This window comes from Microtus ochrogaster, linkage group LG1 (genome assembly GCF_000317375.1).
Source record: "Microtus ochrogaster isolate Prairie Vole_2 linkage group LG1, MicOch1.0, whole genome shotgun sequence".
Taxonomy (NCBI): domain Eukaryota; kingdom Metazoa; phylum Chordata; class Mammalia; order Rodentia; family Cricetidae; genus Microtus; species Microtus ochrogaster.
Genome location: NC_022027.1, coordinates 29,647,474 through 29,657,269, shown reverse-complemented (window position 1 = coordinate 29,657,269; position 9,796 = coordinate 29,647,474).

The following is a 9,796-nucleotide window of genomic DNA, read 5'->3' as shown; positions in this document are numbered from 1 at the left end:
AAAACAATACTGCACATGTGGAGGATGGAGGTCAATCTTGGGTACCAGTTCTTTCTTCCATGTTGTTTGATAAAGGGTCTCTTGTTTACCAATGCGTAAACCAGTCCAGTAGTCCAGTTGGTTTGTGAGCTTCTAGGACCTTATCTCTCTTCCATCTTCATCTTTCCATATAAAAATGTGGAATTATATCATGTGCTACCTCATCTGATTTTATGTGGGTTTTGGGGATCCAAGCTCAGGTCTTCCTGTTTGCAAGGCAACTACTCTTCCCGCAGATCCATCTCTTCAGTTCCAGATGCAACATTTTAAAAATGACTTCTCATTTTCCCATGGGAGTAACGGAAATCCTCATGATCTGCTCTGCTTTCTAGGCTAGAGAAGGAAAATTGGGGCTCAAATTTACCAAAACTGTTTCTTTCATGATTTCTGGAAGGTACCCTCTCTCAGACTTAATGAAAACAAACAAACAAAACAATATTAGTGAGGAAATCCTTCTCGGAGTTTACAAGTCTCTAATGGATGACTGTATTAGGAAGCTCCAGTCACCTCCCCCCACACCAGGACAATGATGATAGCAGTAATGAAATGAACAACCATGAGATCATGTGTTGATAGCACTTATGGTTACAACTCCAATGTGATTATTCCCATGCTATTGCTCATAGGTGGCAGAAGCTGGCACAGAAAGCAGGGCCATTTCATCCTCACCTGCAAAGCAACAGATAGCTCCCTCATCTGGGACTCGCTGCTCCATGCCAAGCAACGCAGCAGCTCCTATTATAGCTCCCCTGCTCAAGGGTGAGTTTCTCCCTGTCCCTTGGATCTCTGGGTGCTGTAGGGGATGGCAGTGAGGGTGACAGCGTTGTGTTATGTGTGGTAACTCTGCACGGAAGAAGGAATGGACGTTTGTCATAATCCACATCGCTGATTGAGACTTCTATGTTTGCCATCCCACCATTTTTGGGTCAACTTTTTTTTTTTTTAAAAAAAAGATTTCATTTATTTTTGTTCTATGTGTACGGATGATTTGTCTCTCTCTGTGTGTATATGCTTCACATGAATGCCCAGTGTCCACAGAGGCCAGAAGAAGCACTGGATCCTTTGAACTGTATTCACAGACAGTTGTAAACCATAATACGAGTACCGGGAATTAAACCAGGGTCCGCTGCAGGAGCAGCAAGTGCTCGTAACTACTGAGATGTCTCTGTACCCCTGACTTAACTGTTTTTAAATGAAGAACACATAATCTCATTGAGTAAATGCAATAGCATAGATAATTTAGGCCTTCATAAAAACTGGACCACTTTATATTTGAGTAGTAATATAAAGTTAGCTTGAAATACATCCTGGGACACATGTTGGAAATTTGGGGATAACCCTTAATGATAAGAATAGCAGTTTTCTAAAACAGTGGTCAGAAAGAGTGAAGTTTAACATAAATAAACTATAACGCTAGAGAGTGATTTAGTCCAAGTTCTTTAACCCGATGGTGCATCTGAATCACCCGCAGGACTTTGACAACCTTATGTGCTGATTGGGGGGTAGGACCCTAGGAGTCTGAGTCAGTAGGTCTGGGGGGACATGTTCAACACCCCCCTGGTAATGCTGGTCAGAGGAACACCGGGAAGCGTCTGCCAGACCACTCCTTCTGAGACTCAGCTACAGATAGGGTTTGTCTGGGGAACTGAAGAATTAATGATGCCTGGATTCCGCCCTAGGGGCTCTAATTTGTCTGGAGTGTGGCTTGAGCAGGAAGTACTTTTAAAAACTCCCCAGATGACGGTCATGTGTAGCTTAGTTGGAGAGCTGCTAATGATATGTTAAGAAGAAAGAAGGTTCCAGAGATTCAGAGTGCACCAAGTGGGGGAGCATCCGGTGACAGTTCTCAGTGGAAGCTCAGAGGAAGCCACGTCTCACCCACATGAAATGGTTCTGGGGAACCTGGGGAACCATGAGCAGGGATGCCCAGGGCTATGTCTGTACCAAAAAGGACCACATGTGGGCTTCACCTCACGTGTACAAAGGCTGGACTCGCGCCACTCATTTGCATTAAACAATAACAACAAGGCCACGCGGGATTTTTTTCCCCTTCAAGCTGCAGGTTGCTATGCAAGTCACAGAATAGCTAGCTACCCAAGAACGGCTGCCTGACACACTGTGACCACCAGTAAACCCACTCCCGTGGGAAGCCCCCGTGACCAGTGTTCTTTGTTTCGGGACAAACGATGCACACTCTGAGTCTCTTGACTCTGAGCATCTTTTGCCCAGCCTCCTCAAAAGTACTTACAGCCTGATGAAGCATATACAGTCTCACCTGCCACGCTCTGATATTCCCTGGTCAGCGCTTGCCAGGGAGAGCTTCTCTCTGTGTGTAGCTGTGTCATGTTGAGAGCCTCCTTGACATGACACTTGTCTTGGACACTGGTAATGGATGGACGAAGAGCAGGCTTGTAGCCTCAGTTCCAAGGCACAGGACTTAGGGACAATGGCTTTGCCTAGCAGTGGTTCTCAGCCCTGGGGTGGAGAGGGTAGTGCTAAAACCAACTCTCCATGTTGTCAGGCGTTTATGTTTACCAGAGTTCTTAGTTTTATACAGGAAATTCTGGCAAGAAGGCTCGGTAGGTAGGGACACCTACATCAGCTGGGCCTGATGACCTTATGGTTGTCATGCCATAGTGGTAGGAGAACAGACTCCTGCCTGTATGATGCCCTCTGACCTTCATGTACTTGATATGGCACAAATGCCCACATGTGCATACATGCACACACTCTCACACATACTCCACCCCCCCCACACACAACTAAGGAGAACAGTATCGAACGCAGTCAGTCTGACCTGCTGTTTCCTTTCCTTACTGTGAGTGTGAATGATGAAAGGCATGTGCTGCAAACAAGCAGGGACTTCTGAGGCTGGGCGGCTTCCCTGGCGTGCATGGGGTGGGCACTGTGCAGACGGGAACAAGTGCCACACAGTGGAGACCTGGTGCCATCTGCAGGTCTGATGTCTGACCCCAACGCTGACTAGCTGAGTAACTCTGGACCACTTTAGCTCTCTGCATCTCAATTCCTCTGCTTCAAAGTCAGGATAATAGTGGTGGACCCTTTATGGGATTGTGTTAGAATTAAGTAGGAAGTGGCACAGCAACTTTGAGCCATCATCAAGAGTAAAGGTTTAATATTACTCATAAAAATACACAAACATGTAAAAATCCAGAAAACACTTGGGTTAAGTCACTAGTAATCATGAAGCTATGTGTGCCCTCCACCATTTTAAAGGAGTTTTCCCTTGACATCAATAACATTGGCTACTACTACCTATAAAGACTGCGGACTGGCAGGGGGTTTTGTACATTACTGTATTTTCTTAAGCATGAAATTCAAGAGCATGTAATTTGGGAGATATATCACAACCGCAAAGCAGATGGTTTATCAAACTCATTTATTAATTTATTTCTTTACATATCGATCAAATGATTGTTTGTGCTTGACACTTAACACGTCATGTTTGTTGATTAGAAGAGTGAGTAAAATGATTGAATTAAACATTTTATGGGTATCCACTCTGTGCTAGACACCGAATTAGAGATGTGAGGGATACATAGTTGAATCAAACAAGAACACACGCTCAAAGATCTGGTACTGCAATGACATGTTTCTCTCTCTCTCCTTCCCCTCCCCCATTTACCTTGAACCCATGTAAAAAGGTGGACATGGTGTCATGCACTATTGTCCCAGTGGTAGCCAGCTGGGAAGCAGACACAGGGACCAGCTCAGGCACCAGCTTACCTGGCCTCCATGGAAAGTTCTGAGCCAATGAGAGCTCTGCGGTCTTCTGATCTTCACATGGGTATCGTGCATGTGCTTTCTCCCTCACCCACACAAGGGGGGCGTGGTTCTGAGAGCCAGAGAGAGTAATTTGTTCTAATCATTTTGAAGTTGAAGTTGCACAGTACACATGGATGACATTAGTCCAGGACTATCCACATTACCCCTACTTGATTTTCCTGTTGTTAGTGAAGACGGCAGAGGACAAGTTCCACAACCGTGTCCGAAAGGTTGGCCACCCAATGTGATAAAGCAGGAGCTTTTCTCCAGGGCTATGAATCATGAATGTCCCATCAGGGGGAGATAGAGGTCTTATGAAAGAGCACCCAGGCTGGGCTGCTCCCGTAGGAAGGAGGAAGAGCCACCATGGCTAGGCAAGAATCTTTCTTCTCTGCATGTGCACCTTCAGGGAGCCAGCGGAGCGCTCCCTCATGACAAAGGACCAAATGCAGCTAGGAACAGAGAAGGTTTCATTCTCCGCCAAACCCAGGCCCCTTTTGGCTTTTACGCTGGTGCGCTGGGAAGAGGTTAGCCAAGGTATGAGCACAGACTTCTAGCGGATAATAACGCAGATGTGGAAGGTGACTGTTGTCTGGCCTAATTCACTTGAGCGTGTAAACCTCTAAGTACACAAAGGCCATTTAATTTTTTTCCTCTCCTAATCTCATCGTGTCGTTGTTTGCTTCATATTAATTACTTACTACAGCAGATTTTACTTCTTGGCAAACACATGGCTGGGTTTTATTGCTCATCTGTGCGTGTGTGTTAGTCAACCACCCTGGGGAAACAGTACCGTTAGACTAAATATTCGTGGAGTTTTCTTCCAGATTTTATGGACACAAAGCTTTATGTTGATTGGAAGAAATGTTTCTCCAGTTTATTAAACTTGGGATTTCTTCAAGAAAATGTCACTGGACAGAGTAAAATCTCTTACTGGCACCCACATCACTACTATTGTATGGAAAAAGATCAAAACAGCAGTGTCAGCTATTAAAACGGGGTAAGCTTGTTTCATTTACTTTCCCGTTGCTCGCTAAGTGACTTCAGTTGTAAGCAAAAGAGACGATGGAAAAACAATACGTTATTTCTCTTTTGCTTCTTTTTGCAATGCTTGGCACTGGGCTTCCATGTAGGTTTGAAGCCGATCTCAGGAAGGCGTGCAAGTGACTGGCATGAGCTGAGACCCCGAGCACCAAAAGCCAGCTACACGCTTACAGCTTGCCACACGCTCTTGGCTGGGGACCCAGTGTAACGCCTTGTAAAATACGTCTCTCTCTCTGGAACATGTGTTTCTTCTTTGCATTAAGTATATAAGAAGGAGATTCAATTAAGCGGAGACTTTACCACAATTGATGGTTTTGGAAAATGTTCCGTTTCAGAAGAGGAACATTCCCTTGTAAAATCTAATGACAACAGTTGGCCTAGTAGGTTCTAAAGCACCATCAAGAGTCACTTTTTTTTGTTATCAGAAATATTTAATGTGTATGAATCTTCTTTCTCAAAATTTAGCATAAAAGTAATTGGACATTTTCCATAAGTCAGCTTCAGTTCAGACTCTGAGATTTCATTCTGTTGGACCCAGGAGGCAGAGAGCTCCTAGGGCCAAGATGGTGTCTCTGTCAGGACAGAAAAGCTATTAAAGATTTTTTTCTACTCTCGTTCACTCCATTCCCCAACCCTCCCACCCTGGGTTTAGTGAGACTTATTTGACAAAAATATTCCATGTATCTAACATATCCAACTTTGATACTTTGAAGTAGATGTGCGTCATGAAACAATGACTACAATTGAATGAACACATCCATTGATTCAAGGAGTTGTCATCATTTTTTATGTGTGTTAAGAACCCTTAAGATCAATTCTTCTGACTATTGGCATGGGTCCATCAGAATGAAATCTCAGAGTCTGAACTGAAGCTGGCTTATGGAAAATGTCCAATTACTTTTATGCTAAATTTTGAGAAAGAAGATTCATACACATTAAATATTTCTTATAACAAAAAAAAGTGACTCTTGATGGTGCTTTAGAACCTACTAGGCCAACTGTTGTCATTAGATTTTACAAGGGAATGTTCCTGTCCTGAAGAACTGAACGCCTCTAGTGTTTTGCCATTCCCCACAAACCTTCCATTCACCCCCGGAGACCAGTGTTCTACTCTTTATGACTGGCTTTTTAACTTAATTTTTAGTTTTAATCATGTATATGTGTCTCTCTGTGACGACAGTGGATACAGACGTGTCCAAGTCGTTGAGAGAGGATAACGGATGCCCTGCAGCTGGAGTGACAGGGATGTGAGTCACCAAATGTGGGTGCTGGGAGTCAAACCCAGGTCCTCTGCAAGAACAGGAACTGCTCCTAACTGTTAAGTCTCCAGCTTGACTTTAACTTTTTTAGATTCCACGTATATGCAGGATCACACATGGCCTTTTTATTCCTGGCTTGGCTCACATAATATAATGTCCACTCCACTCATCAGTGCTGTCACAAACCCAGGGTTCGCTTCTTTGATATTTTTGAAGGCTGAATAATATTCCGGTATCACACACAGGTATCGTTTTTCTATTCATTCACTGACAGACATAGGATGATGCCACATGTTGGCTACTGTGAAGAAGCCTGCGCAGAGCATACTGTGCGGATGTTTCTTTTAGCTGCTTGTGGCGATGCTCTTCTCCATAGCCCACCACAGCGCAGGTTTGGGTCTGAATGTGACAATCTGAGGACAGCAGAGCCAGCTGAGGGGTTTAGGTGTGACTGTAACGAAAGTGGGGTTGTGCAAGATTGGAAACTTCAAGTTGGATGGGTTTGAAAAGTAGGTATTTTGGTAAAAATTGTTCTCATATTTCTCCATCCATTCCTGTCAGTGTGTAGTTTGTGAGACTATTTTCTCCTGATAACAGTTATAAAATTAAAACACACAAAATTGTTATTTGTTATATATATTAGCATTTAATAGTTGTTATTATTTATATATTAATTATTATATATAGCATTATTCTGTAGATAAATAATATGCAGACATAGATATATTCTATAGATGTAGATAACAGATTTTATAACACATATGTATATTATATATATGTATGCATATATTTGTCTCTGAGGGTTGTTTGCCAGAAATCTTACTTGAATTATTTAGCAAGAAGAAAGCCCATCAAATTAAAAAGCTTTGCATGACAAAGAAAGAATCAGCACAATAAAGGAGAGCCTGTAAAACTGAAGAAAACTTTACCAACTACACACTGTATAGGCAGTTCATATTTAGGGCACACATAAACGAACTGCGAAGATAAAACACCAAATACATTAAATCATCTAACCAGTAAATAGGATGAAGGCTATAACTAACTAGATGGTTATAAACATACTAATGGTAAATAAATGCTTAAAAAATAAACATCCCATCAAGATAATGTCAATTAAAAGAGCTCTGAGATTCCCATCTAGTCAGAATGGTCAGTACCAAGTAGATAAATTATTATGTTGTAAAGAGGGTTGGGGTGGGGAGGAGCCCCTGCAGATCAGAGCATAAGCTTGTGCTGCCACTATGGAAATCAGTATGGAGGGTGCTTACAAAACTGACAGCAGAACTACTGCATGACCTGGCTATATGGTTCCTCTAAGTCAGTGGTCCTCAGCCTTCCTAGTGATGCCACCCTTTAATAAGTTCCTCGTGTTGTGGTGACTCCTCAACATTAGTGGTCTCAAAAAACATAATTCATTCATGAGGACCATCAGCTTAACCATCTGTTGAGGGCCCCAACTCCTAACACTGCCATATTGGGGAAGTAAGCTTCAACATGAACTTGGCTTTGTTTTTCTGGAGATTGTTTACAACTGGGCCCACTGAAGGTCTGTGCAACATTGAGAAGTCTGCAGGATGCTCTAATGAATAAACTCCCCTTTGCCTCTGTCATTTCAGGTTGCATGATTGTTTGCTGGGGAAAGGTAAGGGATGCTGTCTCATTCATCACCGTAGAATATTCAGCATGTCCTACTAGGTGCCAGCTAGTAGCTCCATTCCCAGTCATGGTAATAAAAGCAATGTCTCTGGGCATTACCCAGTGTCCTCAGGGGATCCACAAAGAACCACGGAGAATACTAATTGACCTCAGGGAACATGTGCTTTCCTGAGTGAGTAAATATGATCCTCCTTCGAGACGGAGGAAGGACAGAGATGAAAGCAAGGAAAGAGATATTTGGATTGAGGGAAACATTATGGGCCCAGCAAGGAACCTGGCACTAGGGAAATTCCCAGGAATCCACAAGGATGACCCCAGCTAAGACCCTAAGCAACAGAAGAGGGGGTACCCGGATTGGCCTTGCCCTGTAGTCAGATCGATGAATATTTTAAACGTCACCATAGAACCTTTATCCAGCAACTGATGGAAACAGAGGCAGAGACCCTCAGCAAAGCACTGGGCTGGGCTCCCAAAGTCCAGTTGAAGAGTGAGAGGAGTGAGAATATGAGCAAAGAGGTCAAGACCATGATGGGGACACCCACTGAGACAGCTGACCTGAGCTAATGGGAGCTCACCAACTCCAGCCAGACAGGAAGGAGCCAGCATGGATCCAAACTATTCCCTCTGAATGTGGGTGTCAGTTGTATGGCTGGGGCAGACTGTGGGGCCGCTGGCAGTGGTACCAGGATTTATCCCCTGCTGCTTGTACTGGCTTTTTGCAAACCTATTCTCTTTGGAGGGATACCTTGCATCCCTACTACCTACATGTAGTAGGGAGGGCCTTGGACCTTACCTAAAGCAATGTACCTTACCCTATCTGAGGAGTAGATGGGGGTGGGGGAGTAAGGGGGAGGGAATGGGAGGAGGGGAGGGATTGGGAACTGGGATTGGTATGTAAAATGAAAATAAAGAAAATGTGTTTCCCTTTTAAAAAAATAAAATAAAAACATGATCCCCCTGCCTCTGCACCCTTGCAGCTAGGTTGTCTCGTTCTTTTCATGCATACCATGCTAAACCTGTTGTTGTCTTTTCTCTCTCTCTTTTTGGCTATTTCAGTCAAACATAGGTTCAGCAAGTGTGTTACTAAATTTTTGAGTTTCTTATTTCTATGTTGTAGTTAGTGGCATTTTAAAGAGGTTCCAGGGAGAATGTGGCTCTCTGTGATTCCCATTAGGTACTGGTTTAAGCTTCTGACTCCAGTCTAGTCCACTCTAGTCCATTGTGTGTAATTTCCCATGATCTGTAATTTGTAAACACACGCACAGCAACTGTTATATTGCTGATGGATACACCCAGTATGTTAAGTGTAATTAGTTCTGGATGTGCATAAAAAAGTTAATATAATTTTGTTTTTAGTGGACTTCCAAGGGAAATTCATAGCTTATTTTGGCTTCCAAGGGAAATTCATAGCTTATTTTGGCTTAGGCAATTGCCTGATGCACACCCAGTGAGCACTGCCCCACTTAGGCAGGCCAGAGCCTTCCTACTGCTTCCTGTAAACCTACAAAGGTAATCTATGTGCTTTGGCAGCTTGCTCTTTCTTCATTTTTTTCAAGAAAAAAGTTATTGAAATATTGCTTGGGAATGGGGGCAAATTATTCCAAGAAATGTACCTGAAATTTATGAATGGGTCTGAGGTATGGATAAGGGATATATTTTTATAAGGCTGACTGTTGTTTTTTCATGTATGCTTGCTTATTGGAACTCAAGGTCATATCTGGTTATTTTATTAGTCAGAACACTAACATTATGTTAAAAGCTACAAATTGACCACAAGAACTGTAGCACAAGGTGATTCCGGAATAAAAACAAGGCTTTGCCAGGTTATTTGATTAAAAATACTATCCTTCACTCAGATCTCAGGACCACCTCCACGCAAACAGTGGAGTGTAGTTAGCTTTCTGTCGCTGTGTCAAAGTGCTCAAGACAAACTATTTACAGAGAAGAAAGGTTTACTTTATTTCATGGTTTAGAGGTGTCAGTCCAAGGCAGCTTGGTCCCCTAGACTT